Genomic DNA, 24,965 nt, shown 5'->3' with positions numbered 1-24,965 from the left:
CCATTTCCAAACTTCTCTCCACTGTAGTCCTAGAATTTTCCTATGTTTGACTCTCTGTTTCCAGAATATTGTATACTATTCTTTCTTGGTTTATGCTCACAGTTTGATAAAATATACCATTCAGTAGCTTCCTATAAAAAGATGCATAGAGAATAAACTTTTGAGACCTCTCACACTCTCAAAAATGTCTTTATTGTCTCTCCCACTTGATAGTTTGTGCTTGAAATTCAATTGAAAATAATTTTCATTGTTCATTCTAACTCCCAATCTTTTTCTAGGTGATCTGTTTCTCCCTCCACTGTAAAATTTAGTCTTTCTAAATTTTACAGTGATGGTGTCTTACACATTGGTTGTATGGATCTTTTTTTCATTTATTCACCTGGCTATTTGGTGAACTCTTTTTAAAATCTACAAATGTATGTCTTCCAGTTTGGGGGAAATACCTTGTATCATGTCTCTGGTAATTTCCCCTCCTTTACTCTCCCCCGTCGTCTCTTTCTGAAACTCTTATTAGTATAAGACCTGATCAACTGATCCTCCACTTCTACTTTTTCCTTCCTTTTTCTTTCTTTCTTTTTGGCTTTTTTTTTTTTTTTAATCTTTGGGCCCTTTCAATGGCTTTTTTTTTTAATCACTGTGTTTTTAATTTCCAAGACCTATTTCTTATTCTCTAATTATTACTTTTTAATAGTCCTGTTCTTATTTCCTTAACTACAGGTGGTTTGGTTTTGGTTATTTTTATTTTTCTTCTTTTTGCATTTGTCTCCTCCATGATTTCTTTCTCAGTTGTTTAGTTCCTGCCTTTCTTGTTGTTGTTGTTTTCCTCACCTGTCTCATATTCACTGGCTACCTATCTGCATTTAAGAGCAAGGCACAAAGAAGCTGGTTGCAAGTTCCACGTTCAGGGGATAGAGGGACTAGGGTTGTAGACTAGTGGTTTCACTATGGGAAGAATGGAGAGTAAGTCAGTTTTCTCACTGCAGACCTCAAAGATCAGTATCTGCAGATATTTTCTCTAAGGCTGTTCATTTTAGCCAGAGGGGTCCTTCAATATCCTTCCAGGGCTGCTAACTACTTGACTATCCTAAGATCAGGGTGGGGTAAAAAGAGCACCAGATCTCACTGTTCAGGATGCATAATTTCATTAAATTCCTCTGTTTTCAGTTGAGCATTTCATCCTTAACGTCTTTTTTTTTTTTTTTTACTTTAGTTTCACCAGAGAAAAAATGTCCAGGACTTCATTTTACCCTATGGGGTAGGGGAAGTGAATGGCGGGTCTAGTTCCTTTCAAAGACTTTCAGCCAATGCCTTATTTTCAGCCCCATGTCCCACTCCAGAGCCTCTAATTCCAGAGCCTTTCAGGGGCCCTGGGGGATAATTTGGCTGTTTCTTCTCCGCCCCTCCTCCAGTATCTATTCCCAACCTCCTTTAAGGGCACTTAGTATCAACTTTCTCCACTACATGAAGTCGATGCCACAAGTCTGCCTGCTTTTCAACCTCCAAACGCGTGTGACCGTCTCCCATCTCTTGTTGATGCTCACTACGGTGGTGCTTCAGGCGAAACAGACAGTAAACACATGTTCAGTCCACCAAATTCTAATCTGAAGTCCCCGTAACTCAATCTTACCACCACAGAAACTGCCCACTAAAGATGAGCCCTTCTTTATCCATTTTTAAAATACTCGTAGCTTTTCTGTTTTTACAGACATATCTGACTAGCTAAGATACTTTCCCAATTATTTTAATGTTTACCATCATTTTCTGACTTAATCATTAAAAAGTTATTCAAGAGCATCCTTTCCTGGATACCACAGAAGACTTGTGATTTATTAATTCATGAATTAAGCTTTCAAAGGTGGTAGAATTTAGAGTGCTCTACTATAATTGGTGTTTTCTCTGATAAGGGTCAAGTATTTCTAAGAAGAACTTTGACTACTGTACAAAGTCCTCATCAACACTGGAGTCTTATTTATTGTGCTTCCAACAACAGGTAAAGGAGCGATGGTCAGAACATTTAAAAAATAATTAAGCATGAGACATTTTCTCACACTCCAAGGATCACAACTTTTTCACTCCCTTTCAAAGGACACAAAATCTGACAACCGGGAGCCCAAAGATTTTGATCTTTAAGGCTGGAAACCCAGGACTTACAAATTCATAATTATAGAAATAAGAAATAATTACAGAATAAAACATTAATATTACACCTTTGATCTAATTCCACTCAAAGAAGCACATATTTGGGACCTGAAAATATTTATAATTGCCTCTTGCTATTACTCATAACTTCCCCGAAAAGAAAACCAAGCACCTAACAAATAAAGATTCCTTTGGTGGGGGGGAGGGGTGAAACTGTCCTATTGCTTGAGCTGGGAGGTAGTTACAAAGATGTTCACTTTTTAAATAATTCATTGAACTCTACATTTACATTTCAAAAGTTACATATGTGTTATATTTTACAGTAAAAGAGATCTTTTTTAACAGTTAAAAGAGAAATAGATAAAAAGGCAAAGTTTTCATTTGTCATAAAACACAGTGCTTTAATCTCACTTTGGCCAGAATTATTATACATACTGACATGGGTAAAGGCAGAAAAGTAATCCTGATTTACCTTAAGTGTCTAAAACCAGTGTTGTTCTATTTAAAACATTTTATTTTTAAAAAGTTCCTAAACTTCAAATTTTACATCATATTCTTTTTTAAGGCCATACCCTCTGTATATGGAAGTTCCCAGGCTAGAGGTTGACTTGGAGCTGTAGACACTGGCCTACCTACATCACAGCCACAGCAACACAAGATCCGAGCTGTGTCTGCAACCCACACCACAGCTCACAGCAATGCCAGATCCTTAAATCACTGAACAAGGCCAGGGATTGAACCCTCATCCTCCTGGATCCTATCAGGTTCTTTAACTGCTGAGCCACGGAGGGAACTCCTACCTTGTATTCTATATGGTAATATTGATACCTTATATTTGCATGAGACTATTTATTTGCCAAAAGCTTTCACATTAAATACTTGGGAAATAGAACGGGCATCATTTTCTCCCATGCTGCAGATGAGGAAACTGAGGCACATAATAATTAGTAAAGTCACTAATAGTGAGAGAATCAGGATAAATTCCAAGTGCCAAATGTCCAATGAAAAACCCCTTAAACATTTTATAAGGAGAAAGAACTTTCCATTTTTCCAATTTTGATGTCAAAACAGAGTATCAGGGCTGGTGGTCTCCGAAGTTCCCTGGTGGCTCAGCGGGTTAAGGATCTGGCATTGTCATTGCTCTGGCTCTGGCTACTGCTGTGATGCAGGTTTGATCCCTGGCCCAAGAACTTTTGCATGCTGGCCATGGCCAAAAAAAAAAAAAAAAAAAAAAGTTGGTGGTCTTTGCTTTGATATCTGTGAGTTTCCGGAGATCCCCAGAAAGGAAGGAGAGCTCTATCAGGCATGGCTATAGAACTAGGGACCTATGCTCAAGGTCTGAGGCATTTCACTCCTAGTTAAGACAAAAATGAGTCTGCAGTCTCAGAAGTTAGTTTAACTCAAACACAAACATGTAAGTTACGAGCGGTCTATAACCTGTGTGCCAGGGGAAAAAAAGGCCTCTCTTCCACTCACGGGGTTTCTGAAGGAGCGGTATTTCCTATCCACTCCTGCCTTCTTGCCCCATACATATTCTCCCCACAGAGATGGTGCAATTCACTTGGGTGGTGTGTGACAGTCATGGACCTGTTTCTCAATCTGCAAATGGATGGAGTTTTTCTATCAAAGATAGAGAGATGTGGCCTCTTTCTCTTTGCATGAACAGTGAAAGGGAGAAACTTGGGTCTTTCTGCTCTGCAAACTCAAACTTTCTACCCAGCAGGCTGTTCCCAAGTCTAGCCTATGGTGTTGAGGGGGCACAAGACCACTTTGGGCTTCATACCAACCTATGTTGCCACTTTTGTCTTCATCAATGATGAAGTTAATATTTTGCCGGTCAGCTGATTCTTATATTCTTGTTTTATTAATGGGGAAGAAGGGTGTTAGAAGTCAGAGCATGTGGACATGACCCTACAGCTCTCCTCAGTGGGCTTCCATGCCTCAAAATACTGGGGCTCTAAAAGCGGTGGGCGAGCTGTATGGTGCAGAAGCATTCTAAGACTTTGTTCACTGGGTATTTTCATTGCTTCTTCTGTCGTGGAGGGCAATACTGAGATCCAGGGATTCTGGTTCTTTCCAGAGCCAGCTCTGCTATACATGGCTGTGATCTGGCATGGGTCTAAATCTCCCAAGAATGCCTGTAAAAAACTTTAGCTTCCTCATCTTTTCAATGAAGGAATAACTTTCCTCTCTTTAAGGAACTCTCCAATTCTATGGATATGGACTAAAAGCTCAAAAAGGTTTTCCTTCCTTCCTCTCCCTCTCCCTCTCTCTCCCTCTCTCTCCAACACCCACCTCTTCCTTTCTGGCTGCAGTGTGTAGCTGCTTAAAGTGGGATCTCAGTTCCCAGACCAGGGATTGAACTCAGGCTGCAGCAGTGAAAGTGTCAAATCCTAACCAGTAGACCACCAGGGAACTCCCTCGGAAAGACATTAATAAAGGTATTCAAGAATTTTTAAAACAGATACTGACATATAATATATATACATATACATATTCTGTATCATATAATATACATATTCTGTATCATATAATATATACTGTGTATCACATAATATGTATTATGTATCATATAATATATATATTATGTATCATATAACATATATATAATCATTTGACACCCTGGCCTCACATTTCCTGAAGATCAAAGAGCTTCTACCACATGCTTGTGTCATTTCAAAATCTTCAAGTTTAGCCACACTTTACATCATCACTCATTACTGATCCCTCCAGCAAGGTAAGATACTCCGGAAGTCCCTCAGGGCCTTTACCAGCAGCCCCAGGACTCCTCCTCCACATTGCCATTCCTCCCTTCCCTTCATTCTTGCTGAACCATCCACTACACATTCTAATCTCACATCTCCTGCGCACTCGCCCAGTCCATCAACACTCTAGTTTCACTTGCCTTCCTACTCAGCCCAGGACCCATATGGACTTGGCAGTTTCAATGAGCCTCACACCAACTCCACTTCCAATTTTCTGAGTACTTCTGGAGAAAGTTATGACTACATGGAAGATTCGTTCCATCACAAGGCTAAGGCCAAGGCCCCTTAGCCCCTTACCAGGCCCTGGTCGTCTCTGGCTCCCACCATGCTCAGATGCACAGCTATTCCAAACATTTACCCCTCTCCTCCTCCCCCCAGTTTTACCCTCACTCTCAATGTACTCTCAGCAAATCACCTGGCCTCCTCTGTTTTTCTTTCTTCTTAAAAAGGGGAACCAACAACCCATTTCAAATGCAGTCACACTCCCTCCCTGCTGTCAACTTTCCTCTCTGTTTCTTTTTGCCCTCATTTAAACTTTTTCCCTCTGTCACACCTGTTTTTCCATGAAAAACTACTTTTGTCATGATCAAATGACTTGTTATTCAAAAAGGGACTTTGTTTTCTGATAAAAATAGACATCATTTGTCCAAATATTTGTAATATTTGTCCAGATAGTATCCATAACGGGACTGGGATAACAAGTGTGAATGGAGACTGTGCTGGGCAATGTGACATACGGTCACCTTGTCCAGCCCCCAGCCCTCCTACCTAAGAGGGGCTTGGGGCACTGACTACCCTCCCGCTCCCACCTTCAGTCTCTTCCTCTCCACTGACAGCCACTGTACCCACAGCACTCTTGGGCCTTTCTCATGGTTTTGCCTTAAGACGGTTTCCCTGGCCATCTCATCACCTCAAGTTACAGTCCAATCCTAACTCAGGTCCTTAACCCACTGAGTGAGGCCAGTGATCGAACCTGTAACCTCACGGTTCCTAGTCGGATTTGTTTCCACTGCATCCCAACGGGAATTCCCCACAAATACCTTTTTTTTTAAGCTCAGCCCTGGCCTTTTACTCTTCTCATCCATACTTTGAACCCTTCTCACAGCTTCACCATCCACCTTCATAAGGGTGCCCTCAAATCCATCTCTGTTTTTTTTTTTTTTTTTTTTTTTTAGGGCCACCCCTGAAGCATATGGAAGTTCCCAACCTAGTGGGGGTCTAATCTGAACTACAGATGCTATCCTACTCCACAGCCACAGCAATGCCAGATCTGAGCCATGTCTGCGACCTACACCGTGGCTTGCAGAACACTGAATCCTTAACCCATCGAGCAGGGCTAGGGATCGAACCTGCATCCTCACGGATACTAATTGGGTTCTTAACCCGCTGAACCACAATGGGAACTCCTCCATCTCTGTCCTTACAAGCTTCCATCCATTTCTATGGTTCACAGGCACAAAGAAATTAATACATTCGAATCCAAACTTCCATTAATTACACAAATATTTACTGACTGCATACTGCTTACAGGCGCTTTACTAGTGGCCCATCCTATTCCCATTTCTGCCATCACCAGTGTTACTCAGCTTCAGTCTTTGATGTCTCCCTCAATTCCCCCATCCAATTAGCCACCAAGTCCTGGTGCATTTACTATTTCTACAGTGTCTCAGCCAACCCAACCTCCCCCACTCTAATTTAGGTTCTCAGTGCTTCTCTTCCGGAAACTATTTTGGTAGCTTTCTAACGGGGATTACCCCAACTCCTCTGATACAGATTAACCTCCTTAAACCATAGCTTTAATCACATCATTCCCCACTTAAACTACCTTTGATAGTTATCTACTGCCTACTCAACAGGCTTCTTATCCCAGTGTTCAAGATGCTCACAATATGGTCCTAACTCTGCCACACAGCCTGCTGTCCCACCATCCTGCCTTGAAGCTCCTCACCCTCCAGCTTGACTACTTTCCTCTCCATTCCTGGATATGCTCATACATCCTTTCCTTCAAGTCTTGGTACAGGCTGATCCCTACACCTCTGCCAGCTGAAGTTCTACCAATTCTTCAAAGCCTTGCTCAAGATTCCTTAATTAAATCTTCCCCAATTTTTCTGCCCAGAAATAGTGTTCTCCTCCTCTGAAATCACAAAGCACTTATGGTATGCCTCTATAACCATGAAATGAAGCCTTTGGTTACCTGTCTTATGCTCCCTACATGCCTCCTAAGCCCCTCAAAGAAAGGGTGACCACATGTCTGTACACTCCTTATACTTCCTTATATGTAGTAAGCTGAATGAAAGGCTGAAATAGTCAAGTTAACTTCATATTCGTCATACAGTTTAGAAAAGAATGAAAATGTAATTAATATCATCAAGGCAAATTCTTAGGAAGGTCTAGAAATTAACCATTTTTGCAGTTGCTCTTGTTAGATCAAGGCTATATGAATCATTTCATTTAAACTAAAACTGTAGGAGAATTGTGTTTTGTTTTTGTTTTGTTTTGTTTTCTTTTTCTTTTTAGGGCCACAACCATGGCATATAGATGTTCCCAGGCTAGAGGCTGAACTGGAGCTACAGCTGCCAGCCATAGCCACAGCAATGCCATATCTGAGCCTTGTCTGCAACCTACACCACAGCTCAGGGCAACACCAGATCCCTAGCCCACTGAGTGGGGCCAGGGATTGAACCCAGAGTCCCCATGGATATTAGTCGGGTTCATTGCTACCGTGCCACAACAGGAACTCTGAAATGTGCTTTCTTTATCAGTTCCTTAGACTATATACTTAGATAAGATCTTCGAGAGCATTTAATTCCTCTCCTCCCATGCCAATCACCAATTCTCCAGTTGAGAAAACTAAAGTTTTGAAAAATTAAGCTGCTCCCCTGGTCACATAAATCGGAAGTCATAACTGCTACTTCTTATTAAGAACCTAGTATACCTGAGGCACTCTGCATACATTATCCCAGTCTCACAATAATGCTTCAAGGTAGGTGGTATTATTACCCCCATTCAGAGATGTAAGAATGCTCCAAAAAGTTAAATGTTTTGCTACAGAGAGCCCTGCTGAGGGCAGAGCTGAGCTTCGGCCCCAATTCCGTCTGGCTGTAAAGTCCAGGCTTTTCTAACTGGACACTGCAGCAAAGGCAAGACCTACCAGATGTACTGAAACAGCATCCAACTGCTTCTCCAGTGAACAATGACACCAACTAAGCAAGTATGTACACTTTTACGTCGTAAGCCATTTTTATTTGAAATCTTGGAGGTATGAAAATGAAACAAGAGTCATAAAAGTCCCGAGGCTAATTACTGCCAACATTCCGACTCTCTTGTTAAAAACATCTTCACTCTAGAAAAGAGATAGGTTTTCCTGCTTTTTCCATTCTTAAATGTATTTTCAACCTAAAATACATTTGTCCTACCACACCTAATAAATATTTATTGAGCCCCTGGATGTCCAAGGCACATGAGAGGATACAAAGTTGAACAAATAAGACCGACATTTACTCTCTGAGAGTTCACCACGAGAGGCTAACTAATGATAGGAACCAATTGGCCCTCCAACTACCGAAGGGAGCCCTGGCTAAGCCTAGGACTTCCAGTGAGAAGTCAAGAGGCTTGGTTCTAATTCCAGCCCTGCATACCAGGCAAGTCATCTCACCATGCATTAGCTTCTCTAGTAATGGAGGGATAAAAAGGAATGAACAATGCAATTTTAAGGTCCCTTTTAGCTTTAAAACTATATTATGTCTGAATACACTCTTGAGATTATGCTTCTAAACGCCATCACAGTATGAAACTAGAGCCTCTCATACTAAGTGAAGTAAGTCAGAAGGGGAAAGACAAATACCATGTGATGTCACTTATATCTGCAATCTAACATACGGCACAAATGAACCTATTTACAGAAAAGCAACAAACTCATGGACTTGGAGAACAGACTTGTGGTTGCCAAGAGGGAGGGGGAGGGTGTGGGAAGGACTGGGAGTTTGGGGTTAGGAGATGCAAACTATTGCATTTGGAGTGGATAAGCAATGAGATCCTGCTGTATAGCCCAAGGAACTATATCTGATCACTTGGGGTGGAACATGATGGAGAATAATATGAAAATAAGAATGCATACATATATATGTGCGTATATATATACATACACACACACATACATACATATGTATGAGTGGGTTACTTTGCTGTACAGCGGAAATTAACAACATTATAAATCAACTACAATAAACAAAATTTTATAAACTTTCAAAAAAAAGAAATAGGAGTTCCCGTGATGGACTGGTGGAAACAAATCAAATAGGAACCATTAAGTTGCAAGTTCAATCCCTGGCCTCTCTCAGTGGGTTAAGGATCTGGCATTGCCATGAGCTGTGGTGTAGGTCACAGATATGGCTCAGATCCCAAGTTGCTGTGGCTGTGGTGTAGGCTCACAGTTGTAGCTCCTATTAGACCCCTAGCCTAGGAACCTCCATATGCCACTGGTGCGGCCCTAACAAAGGCAAAATAAATAAATAAAAGCCATTACAGCTGTGCCTATGGAAAGGGAATTACTGGAAGTCCACTCTTCTTAACAGTGACTTCAGAGGTACTGAGTTCTGAAAATATTCCTAAAAGTTGAAAGCAGACTAATAGGCCTCCAAAGTTTGTTATTTATAGTAAAATTTTATTCAAGTTTATCCTTTAAGAGCATAGTATGAAGCACTATGTTGGAATCCTTCTTCGATTACATCACTGACATAGCCTTAATTCTTTACAATTCATTTAAGATGTTTAAAATTTGATTTAAAACAACTCCTATCTACTCTTCTGTGAAGTTATCAACATTAACAACAACAGAGCAAGGCTTCTGCAGAGATATAAATTTTGTATTCCTTTAGTTAAAGTACTACTTCATACTATATATACTTTATATTATATTAAGAAAGTCCTACTTAATACAGACCTTCCCAAACTGCAGATAAATTTGAGATTGGTGTGCAGCAAGTGGGAATGGAGGAATATAGAAATATTAGTATTTCAAATATGAATGGAAACATTTAACACTCTGGGAATTTGACTTTGCTGATTCCCTTTCAATATTCTATACTTTTTTGTTCCTTTTTTCTTTCTTTTTTTAGAGCCACAGCTGTGAAATATGGAAGTTCTCAGGCTAAGTAAGGGTCGAATCAGAGCTGCAGCTGCCAGCTTACACCACAGCCACAGCAACACCAGATCCAAGCCGCATCTGTGACCTACACCACAGCTTGCAGCAACCTGGGGTCCTTAACTCGGAGATCAAACCCACATCCTCATGGATTCTAGTCGGATTCTTAACCCGCTGAGCCACAGTGGAAACTCATGTACTTTTTTCCAACCAACACAGGTAATATTTTTAACTATCCATTAACTTATACAGTAGCACACTTTCCCTTGAAAGGAAAGGTAAGTCTCCATTGACCTTATCTTCCTTCACACTCAGCATCTTAGGATGATGCTCAAACCCATCTTGTGCTGTAAGTTAATAGCACAGAAGAGGAAATGAATCTATTAAAAGAAAACTGGAAGAATAAAAAAGTTAGAACTACACCATCTAAGTGCCTTGCCTACTACACAAGACAGTGAATTTCAGCTGCCAAAGATAGTTGCACCAAGAAATCGGGGAGAAGGAATTTATTCATTCACATTCACTAGCCAATAAATTCTGAGGGCCTAATATGCCAGGCACTGTTCTTGGTGCTGGAGTTCTAGCAATCAGGCAAAAATTCCTATCACAATGGAGCTTACCTTCTAGTGCAGAGGTAGGACCTAAAGAACCCACAGAAAAAGCCGGTTGGATAGCATGATTAAGTGCTATGAAGCAAATAAAGGAGGACTAGAGATGGTCCCTGAAGTGAGTGGTGAGAGAGTGATTAAGAGGGCCTTGCTGAGTGGATGCCACTGGAGGTGAGTCCTAAATGATTAGAAAACTTGACTCGCAATCCTGCAAGTTTGGGGTGTGGTGGTAATGAGTCAAGTTAGTATTTAAAGGTGGCCGCCGTGGTCAAAAGTTCTGAATTAATGGCAAATTAGGTTCCTTTTAAGATTTGGCTTTTAAAAGAATCACCCCAAACCTAAACCTTTACATAGGACTGCTCTACTGAGGAGCCACTTATTTTTCTTTTAAGATCCACTAACTTTCAAAGTTTTTGTTAATTACTTGAGCGGTACTTAACTAGAGGCAATTACTAGAAGGATTCCTTCAGAGCCCAAAACCTCACTTGACACGATCCAGATTCTGAATGAGAGACCCAACCCTGCAGCGAATCAGCGCTCCTTCCCTGACTCATTAACGCAGCCAGGTGAAATCTTGTAACCCTTCTAAGAATGGGAAACCAGTCTCGGGAAATCTGCGGAATCTGACACCCCTCCAAAGTTCCCCCAAATCGCGGGAGGAAGGGGAAAAATAAACCTCCACCCTTTAGCATTACCTCTCCCAGGCCCTCCAGGCGTCATCGCTGCAGAAGGGCCGCTGTCCCCGGGTCAGAGGCACCCAGCGAGTACGCGCGGGGTGTACCCCGCATGAATCATCGGCGCCCGGTCCGCGGGGCGATGATTCATTCACCGCCCGGGAGCCCACGGTCACACGTTCCGGGCGTACTAGGACGGCCGCACACGCAGCTTCCTTAATTTTAAACAAATGTTTCAAAGTACAAACGCCCGGAGCCAGAAACGTGTCGACCCAGGCTAGGCGGCCGAGAGGAAACGGCACGTTCCGGCCGCTGCCCGTGTGTTCCTGGGGCCGGGAGGGGAGTGACGGGCACGTCCGTCTATCCGGCCCCCGCCACCCACCTCCGCGTCCCCCGCTGGCGCGCGGGCTGCACCCGCAGGGAGCGCGGAGGGCGCACAGGTGGGTCCCCGCCCGCCCAGCCTCTCGCCCCTCCCCGCCACTCGCGGAAGGCCGACGCGCCCTCGCCGACGCGCCGCCCGCTCGCCCCTTTCCTCTCCGTGACATCTTATATAATAACCCAGGCTAATCAAAACGGAAGCGACGCGCGCTGCCGGGCCCCGGCTCTCGGCCGGCACTGGATGCTCGCGTCCCGAGGCCCCGGCCCCCGAACTAGGCGCCGGGGCGCGCGGCTCCGGGCGGGGGAAGGGCCCGAGCGCCGCCTCGGCTCGTCCCTCCTCGGAGAAGGCGCTGCCGCTGCCGGTCCCCGTCAGGAAGCCGCGAGCGTCACAAACTGCGTCAGCTTCTTCAAACACATTTCATGGGCTCCTTCCAGCCAGGGAGCCGGCTGCTCCGGCGGCGGGGCCGCGGCCGGGGCTGGCAGGAGCCCCTCCGGGGAGGAGAAAGTTCCTCGGGGCCCTCCCCTCGCCCGCGCCGCGCCCGGCCCCGCCGCGCCTCCAGCCCCTCTCGGCGCGACGCCCGCCCATCCGCGCAGCCTGCCAGCCCGCCCCGATGGCAGGTTGGGCAACTTGTGACCCCCGGGCGCCGGGCAGCCCCCTCCCGCCTGCCGGGCTCGCCCGGAGCCGGGGGCCTGCCCGCCGACCGGGCGGAACACAGCGACGCCAGAAACTTCCCCGGGCCCCGCCGGGCGGGAGAACCGCCAGAGTCCCCGCGCATCGCCCTTACCTTGCTCTCGGGAGGCCACGAGCCGGGCGGGCCGCGAGGGGCGCGTGGTGCGCGAGCGCGCGCGCGTGGGGCGGTAGGTGAAGGCGCCCGCGCCGGCGGGGGCGGGGCGGGGCCGCGGGGGTGCGGGCGGCGCGGGGCGGGGGGGCCGGCCCGGCAGGCGGGCGGGCGCGAGGCGAGCGAAGCCGGCGGCGGCAGCTGCGGCGGCGGGCGCGGGGCGAGCGCGCCGAGGGGGCGGAGGAGTTGCCGTGGGTTTGTTTACGCATTGCTGCCCGGCTCGGGGCACAGCCCGCACTCCCTGATTGGACACAAACTGGGGCACAGCCTCTCGCCGCCGCCCGCCAGGCCTCCTCGAGCAGCCGCCGCGCAGCTCCCGGAGCGCCCTGCCCGGCACGGCCCGCGGCGGCGTCCAGGCCTGGAGGGGACGAGCCGTGGAAGCGGCCGAGGAGGGCGCGGAGCCACACGTGGGGCCGGGGCTCGCAAGCGCCCACCTGTAGGGGCCCGACCTTGGCAAGGAGAAATTCGAAACTTGTGAGCCAGGAATCCTTGTGGCATCCAGTCTTGGAAGGGACATCCCCTCCGCACCCCGCCCCACTCACACCCCCCACACCTCCAGACAGAGGACGCTTACCCTTGATGGAGAGAAAAGTAGCTCAAATGTTAATCTGTCCCTTTGGAGATGATCAAGCTGATGCTTCCTTAAGAGCTGTCCCTGGGAGCTCGCAGTTCCTTCTCCTGTCTCCAGTTTCTCTGCTTGTAAATCCGTCCTCAGCGCAGCATTCAAAGTTGCCATCCCAAAAGTGACCTTGCCACATGACGCTCAAGAGCCTCCAACGACTCTGGTAACCTCAAGCCCCAATTCCTTAGTCTCAGAGTCCTCCATAGCAGGGCCTGCACCTTTCAGCCTCCTCCCAGTGACCAACCCTAACCCCCAAAACCCTTGTGTCCAGACAGCACCTCAGCTGCCCCTCCCTGCCCTTTCAAACTTGGTTTTGATCTTGATCTGTTCTCTGCCAGAAAACCCACAGCCACTTCCACTTGTCAAACTCGCGTGGACTCAGCTCGTCCACCATCTCCTACTATCTCTGTGCAGCCTCCTCAACCCCTGTGCAGAATCCCCCTTGTGCTATCTGCTTGGCTTGAGGGTCAGTCGTGTCTCCACTCTCTGCCCCCAGTAGGCTGTGGATTCCTAGGAACAGGAACCTGGTTTTAACAGGGCTCTGGGGATGAGAGAGAGGTGAATGCTCAAAGAATAAAATTGTGTCTGCAGCTCTGCTGGGACTGCAAAAACTCAAGACAGTCTCTGTCAAGAGAGTCTCCTGATAGACCATCCACAAACCTTATCTTGCAGAAAGCAAACATTTCCATAAACTGAGAATGCCCTCCCAGTGTGTCTCCACCTCAACACCCCTAGCTCTGTGCCCTCTATTCTCATCATGGGCACTTAATAATCCTTGGAGGAATACTACTGAGATGTTCCTTAGGCTGAGGCTCAAGGTGATCAAAGAGAGTATGATAAATCATGAAGGAATAGACACAAATGGCCACAAATCCAGTTGTTTTTATAGACAATTCCCTGGCTGAGTCTTTTCTTGTCTGGCAGTCACTGTGGATTCATCACTTTCCAATCAAACACTGGAGAAATGACCCTTCCTAACTCTTGGGGTGGCTGGATTTCTTTCTCTCACTAGCTGTGCTGCTTCCAGCCCTCCTGGGAAAGCTGTCTTTGAACTTTGAATCCAAATGAAAGTGAAGTTTTCCTTCCCAGGTTCTTCAATAGTGATAATTTAACCCAGATTATTAATTACAAAGCTGTGGAAAAGAACTAGAATTACAACTAGGGGAAGGTGAGGCAACCCTGAGATTAGCAACTCCTGGATGCCTCCCCCACTAGGGCTGGGGGGACCATGAAGGGCTTGTCCAGGGGGAGCTGGAGCCATGAAGGACGTGCAGCTATGGCTGGAGATACCTCCCAAAGCCAGAAGGAATCCCCTGGCTCCTTCCTTCCTCTAGCCTCCAGGACCACCCAGGGGTAGACCACATGGACAAGATGCAGAGGGCAGGGGTCAGAACCCCACCAATACAGATCAGAACCTAGAAAGGTGAAGGGAGCTGAGAGCGCTCTGGACTTGAGTGCTTCACTTGGTTACCTCTGGGACTCTTCCTCTGGGGTCGGGTTCTGCCTGGGCAGCACAGATTTTTCTTTTCAAGCCCCAGAACTCCTTTCCTCTTTTTCTCTTTGCCTTTTGTTCCCATTTCTCCTTCTATCCTCTGTTCTACCATGACCCCCATATGTTTCCTTTTTCTCTCTTACCTCCAGCTGTCATTTTTCCCTTTGTGTTCCCATATACCTCCTCCTGACCTCTCCTCCCGCCCCCACACACACCCTCCAGTCTCTTCTCACCTTTGCATATCCTACTCCTTCCTGGTCAGGATGGCAGCTTTCTCCAGCAAGGAGGTGAGCAGATTCCTATGGAGGTGATGGAATTTCGAACTATTGTTGTTATTATTATTAATTATTATTGGAACTATCATGTTGTTGTCTCTCTAGATACCATCCTAGATATTGCACCTGTGTTACCTCATTTAATCTCCACCTCACACTTGGCTGGGTACCATCGAGTAGAACTCTGGTGGTTTCACAGTTGTCTATCTCAGGGAAGGCTTTGCTGGTTCAGCCCCCTTACCCTTCCTCATCTCCAAGTGTCTCCCTCCACCCTTTCTTTTCCTTATCCTACATCTTTTCCTCTTATTAGCACAGATTATTTTGCCTAGATCCCAACCCCCAACAGTCTAATACATCTCCATTCTAAATATTCAAGGATTGAGAACAGCTACTTGAAGGGGGTGGCATTCCAGCTGGCTTTTGAAGGCTGTATAGAATTTCAATAGACGGAGATGGAAGGACATTCTTGTTGGAACAGTGAATAGTATGGTCCAACTTGACAGAAATGCAAGCAATGGCCAGGAAATAAAACCAGATTTCAGGCATTTGTTCTTTTGATTTCAGTTCTCTAAGACCACTTCTGAGTGGAAATGGTTTGTTTCTGAACACAAACTGACCCTAAGTGTATCAAGTATAATTCATATAACTCAAACCTTAACTTTTAAAGCCAGAAAGAAATCTAGACATTGTCTGACCCAACATGTCCATTTTTCAGGGCAGTGAGGCCTAAAAGACAGGTAAGTGGAATATCATGGTAATTACACCTGGGCATTAGAGTTTGATTACATGTATCAAATCCCTGCTTAGACAAATGTTAGGTTATAAGATTTTGAACTTCTCTGTGTTTGTTTCCTCATTTATGAGTAGGAAAAATGATAGAATGTATCTCATTGGGCTCTTGTAAGAATCAAATGTTTTTACAAGTGAAACACATAGCACAGTGCCTGGTATACAATCTGTCTGCAATAAATATAGATGAGTATGTTTTCCCATCGTTATTCAGCTAGTAAATATCAGAGCCAGAACAGGTTCCCCCAAATCTTTTAAGCATGATTTCACATGACTACTTAGCTTGTAAATACTAGCACCAGAACTGGTCCCCCCAATCTTTTAAGCTGTAGTTGAGTGTCCTTTCCATTACTAGAAGTAATGGATGCTTATTGAATAGCATGCATGGGACTGTGGTGTGGAAGTGCTCAGTTATCCTTCCAGATCCCATTGCTCTCGCATTTCCTGCTGCCTGCTCTGTTCCACCCTCTGCAATACCACTGTGCAATCAGTCCTGCACATGTGAAGTCCAGGAGAGAAGACGGACATGAAAATTAGCAACGGACGTGTTTTTTTACAAGTTCTGATATAGTCAAATTCTGCTAATTTAAATTTCAAAGGACCAGGAAAAAAAAGTCATTGAATTCAAGGGGTTGGAATGATCTGTCATTCTGCAGCCTACCAAGTATCAAACCTACTAGTTTAAATTTTGGTAGTTCCTTAGGGGAACTCACTGGGATCAAGAAAAAGCCTTCTTTTCTTTTCTTTTTTTTTCTTTGTTTTTTAGCTGCACCATGGCATGTGGAAGTTCCCAGGCCAGGGATTGAACCTACACTGCTCAGCGAACTGAGCTACTTCAGGGATAACACCAGATCCTTCATCCACTGCACCACAAGGGAACTCAAAGAAAAAGCCTTCATTGAATCAAACGTCCAGTCATTCAACAAAATTGTCACAGTAGGACTCTTTGTCCCTCAACCTTTCCTTTCTGAGTCCCCTGGTCCCTCTATTCAAATCTCCCTCAGCTTCAGGAACTTAAGGCCAAACACTGTCTGGACAGTAAGCTCTTTTTTTCCCCTTCTTTCTTTTTAGGGCCTCACCAGCAGCATATGGAAGTTCCCAGGCTAGGGGTCAAATTAGAGCTGCAGCTGCCAGCCTATGCCACAGCCACAGCCACGCCAGATCCCAGCCTCATCTGTGGACCACATCGCAGCTTGCAGCAACACCAGATCCTTAACCCACTGAGCGAGGCCAGGGGTCGAACCCAAATTACCACGGATACTAGTTGTGTTCTTAACCCACTGAGCCACAATGAGAACTCCTGGACTGTAAGCATCTTGAAGCAATGAACCACCATCTACTTACCTTTCCATCGATGGAGCATAGCTCAGGATCTAGGCACAATAGATACCTATGTGTTGTTGAAAAGACTGATGTAAGCAATGCCACACATATCAAAAGTATCTCTTCCACCGCCTCCTCTAAAGCTTTGTCTCCTTAGTTGATTGTCCTCAGCTAGTTGTCAGCCTGCTATACTAATTCACCAGAAAGCATGACAACAGCTGAATATGAAATAAATGTGCATTTTACAATACCAACTACATTCAAAGGGGTTTATTTTAATGGTGGAAACCCAGGCAGTATTTTAAGAGGGTCAGGAAGATATTTTGGGGGCAGCTGGACTTTCCTAACACCTTCACATCACACTACACAAACTGAAGTTTATCTCTGCTATAAATAAAGTCTACTTGACTTTGATTGTTACATATTTTAGTGTAGATTTCTTAGGTTAATTTGTAGACAACCTCCATGCTACATATGGCTGTATTAATTATCTTGCCTAAGTCATTTCTTGAAAGGCACATTTTCTTTAATCTTAAAAGTGTCAATCATTGTTCCATTTTTCTCTTTCACATCAAAGCCAGACTAATGATGCAATATCTTTAATCCCAATATCTTTCTTTTACTTTCTCTATTTCATTTACATCCTTCCTCTAGGAAGCCAGAAAGATTTCAAAGAATTAATTCCAGATCAACTTCTTATTTTATAGGAGAGGGAATGGAGGCATAGAGATGTCAGACTGGCAGAATCTCAAATTCTCAAATCCATCCCTCCAGCTCTGTCCATCTAAAAGCAAACTCCCAGAGTTCCCACTGTGGCACAGTGGGATCTGAGGCATCTGTAGAGTGCTGGGACACAGGTTCAAATCCCTGGCCTGGCATAGTGGGTTAAGGATCTGGCCTCAGCTGTGGTGAAGGTTGGCAACTGTGGCTTGGATCAGATCCCTGGCCGGGGAACTCCATATGCCATGAGATTGCCAAAAAAGGAAAAAATGATTAAAATTTAAAAAAAATAAATAAGAGTGAACTCCCCATTGCCAACTGCCCTCCTGACTTCCCAAGTTCTGCCCATCACCGCCATCCTTAGGGCCCTTTCGGATTAAAATGGGTGGTCTTTGACTCCTCCTTCTCTTCAGGCCTCCTCTTCCACATCAGGCTATCTCTGACTTGTCCTTCTAGTCTGAACTGGCTTATGGTTTAGAGCATTTTCTCTTTACAACTGTGTCACTGCAATAGGTTGCTGATGGTTTCATTGTCTCTCTCCAACCTCTTCCTCTTATATAGAGAGAACCTAGAAGAAACATCCTGAATATATAACTCAAATTTTTAATAGTTATAGTTAAATGGTGACACTTCATCATAGAAAGTCAAATTCAACTTTTGTTTTGACCATCAATAAAACACAACTTTATTATTATCAGTCACTAGTAACTGTGTGACCTTGGGCACATTATTTAACCTCTTTGAATTGCCATATCCTCCGTCTGTTAATTGGTGATATTATTAGTATCTTTGCCTAACTCAGAGGGCGGTTTGAGAATTAGGTGAAATAATAAATTTTAAGTGATGCATAATAATAGTTGTAATTGCTAATATTTATTGAGGTCTTACTATGGACTAGCTATTATTCTAACCTCCTTAAATGAATTCTATCACATTGACCCTTTAACATAGATTCCATTATTATTTCTAGATAAAAAAACTAAGGCCCAAAAGAGTTCAGAAACTTTCCCAAGATCAACAAGGCAAGAAGTGGCTAAACCAGGATTCAAAACTGGGCAGTCAAGCCTGGGCAAACCTGTATGCCACAGACTGCTATATAGAAAGCATTTAAAAAATGATAGTACTGGAGTTCCCGTCGTGGCACAGTGGTTAACGAATCCGACTAGAAGCCATGAGATTGCGGGTTCGATCTCTGGCCTTGTTCAGTGAGTTAAGGATCCAGCATTACTGTGAGCTGTGGTGTAGGTTGCAGACATGGCTCAGATCCCTCGTTGCTGTGGCTCTGGCATAAGTCGGCGGCTGCAGCTCCGATTCGACCCCTAGCCTGGGAACCTCCATATGCTGTGGGAGCAGCCCTAGAAAAGGCAAAAGGACCAAAAAGGAAAAAAAAAAAAAATGATAGCACTGGGAGTTCCTATCGTGGCTCAGTGGAAACAAATCCAACTAGTATCCATGAGGATGTGGCTTCCATCCCTGACCTCACTCAGGGGGTTAAGGATCTGGCGTTGCAGTGAGCTGTGGTGTAGGTCACAGATGCAGCTTGGACCTGGTGTTGCTGTGGCTGTGGTATAGGCCGGCAGCTGTAGCTCCAATTAGGCCCCTAGCCTGGGAACTTTCATATGCTGAGGGTACAGCCCTAAAAAGAAAAAATATAGACAGTATTTTATTCTTGTTATTTATTATCAGTATTATCACTTTAAAAAGGAGAAACCTTTTTCTCTGCTTTCCTTCTAGATATCTTTCAGAAATTGAGCCTTAGCCCCACTTTAGGAATTCATGATAATTCATTTTGCTAGGTACCACTTGTTTCTGCTTCCCAAAGAGAGGCTGGAAGGACCTGTAATCACCCTGGCCCTCTCCATCCCCATAATTTTCTTGATAAAATGAGAATCACACAGGCAATCTCCAACCACAGAATAGTTCCTAGTGACAGGTCAAAGATTTGTTCTCTGATCATGCTTACAGCTTCTTTAGGGCTTTCTCACGGATAGGACCAGAACATTCTCTCTGTCTAGCTTTATTTTTCTGACTCAGACATGTCTCCCTCAGAAGACAATTTAGGAAAGAGAATCTTCCCAGTTGCTTCCCCACAAATAATTCTTTTGGTATCTATTACAGTATTTAATTTCCTTCCCTTAAGGCACCTTTTGCACCATGCTCATCAAATGGTCTGACTTAAGTCTTCTTCCCTTTGATGATGCTAAAAACAAAACAAAACCCCTCATTACTGGTTTTGATGTTCCTTTCCAGGTGCTCCCTGAATTCTTCTTCGGCTCATTCTGTTCCTGCATTTACTCGGCACACCATGCCTTCCCCACTCTCTTGCTCTCCTCACGTATCTGTTGCCCCCTGAACATCTGGTTGTTTATATTTGAACATCTGGTCTTTTTGATTCATAGCCTTTGACCTTGGCCTTCCAATAATGAGATTTTCACTGATCCTAGAATCATACAACGTTAAAGCCAGAAGGACTTTTGTAGATAACAGAGGCCATCTGATTCCTTTTACAGTGAAGAATCAAGACCCAGGGAAGCCAAGAGTCAGATGCAAAGCCACACAGCCTATGACAGGGCAAAGCTAAAACCAGACCCGAGACTTCTACTTCATTTCTTTCTTGTGAGTTAGATTATGATACCTGGAAATAATAAGATGAGGACTTTACAAGCCTCTTCCCCCAAAATGTTTGTTTTCACATAAGTGGTTTTCCTAAAACACTTCTGGGAGGCTCAGAGGATCAGGCATTCCAAGACGGAAAGCAGCCATAAGGCGACCCACCCATTATAGAGCTGGGGCCATGTCTCTTAATGATCATTGTCTTTTCTAGTGGTACCTTGTACAGCGCACACAGCAAATTCTCAAAAATGATGATGATGATAATGGTTAATGATGACCAAATCTCCTATTTCTCTGCTTTCGGTTCTTTTCTGCCATCCAGTCCCAGCTATTTCTGAGTTTCAAGGCTTCTGGAAGCCTGGTTTCATTCAGCTTAAAGTTCTTTATGAGGGTGACTAGTGGGTATTCAGTAGCTGCCTTCCATAGTCATGATGATGATGACCTCAAATGGCTAGAGTTCTACCCTCAGACACAGGTATTTTGAAACTGCTCTAAACTTGAGGAAGTATGGGAGTTCCCGTTGTGGCTCAGTGGTTAACGAATCCGACTAGGAACCATGAGGCTGCAGGTTCGATCCCTGGCCATGCTCAGTGGATTAAGGATCTGGCATTGCTGTGACCTCTGGTGTAGGTTGCAGACATGGCTTGGATCCTGTGTCGCTGTGGCTCTGGTGTAGGCTGGTGGCTACGGCTCCGATTAGACCCCCAGCCTGGGAATCTCCATATGCCGTCGGAGTGGCCCTAGAAAAGGCAAAAAGACAAAAAATAAACATGAGGAAGTATGTTCTTAAAAGAATATCAGACATTGCATAAAAGACGCATTCTCTGGTAAGGTAGTGTGGAAAATACTGGCTGAAACAGAATTAAATTGTTTAGGGTTGATTTGTTTTGTTTTTACTGGAATTCACAGGATCTTTAAAATACTATGTGAATCCAAAATTCCTAAAGGAGGGCAGTAAAGTATGCAGACGTTCTCAAACATATTTAACCACCAAATCATGTATTCCTTGAAAATCTTTCTCACGGGAGTGGTATAACATGGAACAAACTTTGAGAAGTGTTGAACATCCTTTGGGTTTCAATTAGAGTATACAGTGCTCCATTTGTTCTAAAACTATGTCTTTCAAATGTTCAGGTACCTGTCCCTAGGGTTTGTTTTCTTAGATATAATGACTTAGCCTGTGCTACTTCTTTTCATATCATTTCAGAACCTGGACACTGTTATTTTTCAGCCTGGATTTCTCCAGTCAGAGAATCGTAGGTTATTTAACTCTGACCTCATGTGTGAGACCATAATCAATTTCCACAGTCATTTCAATTTTCCTGTTCTAATCTACCATTTTCAAGCTGCAGGATCAAAAAGTTCATGGTAACTCTAGCGATAACAACTAGCATTTTCGAGTATGTATGATGGGCCAGTTATTGTGCTAACAGCTCTGCAGGTAACATCCTTCTTAATTGTTGCCACGATTCTATGAGGTAGATATTTCTATTTCCATTTTACACCTGAGGAAAGTGAAGTGAGCTTAAGTAACTTAAGTAACTTTTCCCAAGAAGATTCTAGTTAAGGAGGAAAAGCTGGGATTTGAACCTGTGTTCAATTCTTAAGGGTTATTGCCTGTTGTTTCTGTTCCTATTTTTTTTTTTTTTGTCTTTTTGCCTTTTTTAGGGCTGCTCCTACGGCATATGGAGGTTCCCAGGCTATGGGTCCAATCGGAGCTGTAGCTGCCGGTCTACGCCAGAACCACAGCAATGCGGGATCCAAGCTGCGTCTTTGACCTACACCACAGCTCACAGCAATGCCAGATCCTTAACCCACTGAGCAAGCCAGGGATCGAACCTGCAACCTCATGGTTCCCAGTCGGATTCATTAACCACTGAGCCATGACGGGAACTCCGTTTCTGTTAGTTCTATTTTAATTTTTAACCTTTTTTTTTTTTTTTTTTTTTTTTTTTTTTGGTCTTTTTAGGGCTGCGCCCATAGCACATGGAAGTTCCCAGGCTAGGGGTCCAATAGGAGCCATAGCTGCCAGCCTACACCATAGCCACAGCAACGCCAGGTCCGAGCCACATCTGTGACCTACACCATAGCTCACAGCAATGCCAGATCCTTAACCCAGTGAGCAAGGCCAGGGATCGAACCCATGTCCTCATGGATCCTAGTCGGGTTCCTTAACCACTGAGCCGGGAGGGTACTCCCATGTTCTATTTTTAAATGTATGTGCTGCCTCCTCAACCAGAATGCTTTAAGCACAGAGGCCACACAGTCCAGACCTCAGTACAGTCTTCTGTGCTTGACAGCTCCTGACATGCTGTGTGTGGCCCTTATTCCTTTGAATATAAAGCTTATGCAACTTGCCTAAGCCGTCCAGCTAGTAAATGATGGGCCTGAGATCTGGAACCATCACTCATACTGTGCATATGGCCCCTGATGGATTTTCTCACCGGGACCTTGCTGGGTGTCCCAAATGAGCTTCCTCCTTCAAGGTCACCCTCACCAGGCTTTTGAGCATCTCAAACAAGGAATTTTGTCCCTCACAACCTCCAACACATTCATGCTGCCCTCTCCCAGACACAGGTCCTGGACACGGTGAACTAAATCTACATATAAGGCTAATACCCTGCTAAGCAAGAAAATACTTTTGTTTTTGTTGTGTGCCAATTCTGTTGGTGGTGGTTGAACAATGTTCCCAAACCCAGCACCTCACCTTTGGAATCCCTCCCAGACCCTCAAATCTTTCTTTCAAAGTAAAATACAAAAGCAACAACTGCCCTTAGGGGGCGCTGGGCAGAAAGGGTGGTGAACCCCCGCTCCACCCCCAAAGGGAGAGGGACGGTTGCCCTCCCCTCCCCGCTTTCCCCGGAGGAGCCGAAAGGTCAAGAGTCCTGCGGTTGCGGTTGGAAGCGCCCCACCTGATAGTCACCAAAATCCCTGCAGCCTGCAGGGTGGTGGATGGCTCGACACTGCCTGGCAAAGACTTTAGCGACTGTGCCCCTTCTGTGGCCTTGGCCTCTGTGACAGTCAGGCCTGGCAGCTGCCCCAGCACCTCCCCCGGCTGGAGCCCGTTTTCCTCACGTGTGTTCCCTCCAAACGTCATCATGTCAGTTTCAAATGGCGCTGTGAAGACGCCCCACAAGAAAGCCAGGACATCTCCGTACCCTGGCTCTAAAGTGGAGTGAAGCCAGGTCCCCGATGAGAAAGTGAGCTGGCAGGTTGAGTGGCCAGAGTACCAGCCTGTGGCGTACACTTCTGACTCCATCTTGACGAGACCCAAGTGGGCAGACCCCCTGGTGGGTGAAAGGAACTTCTCTCCTAAATTTAATGAAAAAGATGGGCAGGTGGAGAGAAGGAGCCAGAACGGCTGGTATAAGGTTAAAAATGGGAGACCTAGAAATCCTGTAGGTCAGACAGGGCTGGTTGGGCGAGGGCTTCTGGGGCCTTGGGGTCCCAATCATGCTGCAGATCCCATCTTAACCAGGTGGAAAAAGGATGGCAAGGGCAATAAAGTTACCCACCCTGTTTCTGGGAGAAACATCCTGCAATTTGTAGCCATCAAAAGGAAAGACTGTGGGGACTGGGCTATCCCAGGGGGAATGGTAGATCCAGGAGAGAAGATTAGCACTACATTGAAAAGAGAATTTGGTGAGGAAGCCATGAACTCCTTACAGAAACCCAGAGCAGAAATACAGGCATTGGAGAAACAACTGCACAAACTATTCAGCCAGGAACACTTTGCGGTCTATAAAGGCTATGTGGATGATCCCTGGAACATGGATAATGCGTGGATAGAGACAGAGGCTGTGAACTACCACGATGAAACAGGCGAGGTAATGGACCATCTTCCTCTGGAAGCAGGCGATGATGCCAAGGAGGTGAGATAGGTGGACATTAATGATAAGCTCAAGCTTTATGCCAGCCACTCCCAATTTAATCGACGTGTGTCTGAGAAACGAGGTGCCCACTGGAGGGAAGACGTGTACCCCGACTGCTATGGCTAGTGGTGTGGAGTCTCCTGTAAGCCAGAGGTCTTCACATGTATGCAGGTGAACAGGAAGCAAACAGCCCAGAACTCCTACTGAGCAGGACAGGGAGGGTCACTTCTTTTGGTGAAATTATTTCTAAAACTGCTCACAGTATATATGGAGGCTTTGTTTCAGGAAATAATATTAGATGAATATGGGGAATGGAATCTCAAACTTTTTGGCTTTCCAGTTGGAAGAAGAAGAATATACTCACCTATAAAGTCACATCTTTAACCAAATTGTACAACTAATGCTCTTTAAAGAATAATAAATAAAACAAAGATAACTTCTTACCAAACATAGCTTCTACTTTTCATCTAGCTGGCATTTGTCAATTCTTTCTTTCTCCTGATGTATTAGATTCTGGTTTAATCAAATTTATAATCTGATTTTGGAGATAACATTTATTTTTCCAATGTAGCTTTCTGTGATCTTGTATTTGCTGCTTTCAAGTACAGAAGCTCTCAGGTTATTCTTGTTTTTAGAAACTTCACTTTTATGGGAAAAGTTCCATCTCTATTTCAGTCCATAAGGATCAAAAATGCAATGACAAAATGAGCTTC

At 44.8% G+C, this 24,965-nt stretch overlaps 1 protein-coding gene and 1 pseudogene across 5 annotated transcripts in view; one reads left to right on the top strand and one right to left on the bottom strand.

Annotated features, from left to right (window-relative positions):
• PCGF5 (polycomb group ring finger 5) overlaps positions 1 to 14,826 on the bottom strand; it is a 134,723-nt gene extending 119,897 nt beyond the window's left edge. For 2 of the 5 annotated variants that reach the window (XM_003133143.4, XM_021073246.1), the window contains exon 1: positions 12,493 to 12,593. The gene's annotated coding sequence lies outside the window, so the exon portion shown is untranslated. Of the gene's footprint in view, positions 1 to 11,350; positions 11,499 to 12,492; positions 12,594 to 13,120 lie in introns of those variants that run through there. The other 3 variants (XM_021073244.1, XM_021073247.1, XM_021073245.1) reach the window with 3 other exon arrangements.
• On the top strand, positions 22,544 to 24,722 carry LOC102157523 (annotated as a pseudogene).

Source organism: Sus scrofa, chromosome 14 (assembly GCF_000003025.6).
Source record: "Sus scrofa isolate TJ Tabasco breed Duroc chromosome 14, Sscrofa11.1, whole genome shotgun sequence".
In the NCBI taxonomy this organism is placed as follows: domain Eukaryota; kingdom Metazoa; phylum Chordata; class Mammalia; order Artiodactyla; family Suidae; genus Sus; species Sus scrofa.
Note: the sequence above shows the minus strand (reverse complement) of the source record. Positions and strands in the feature narration are given on the sequence as shown.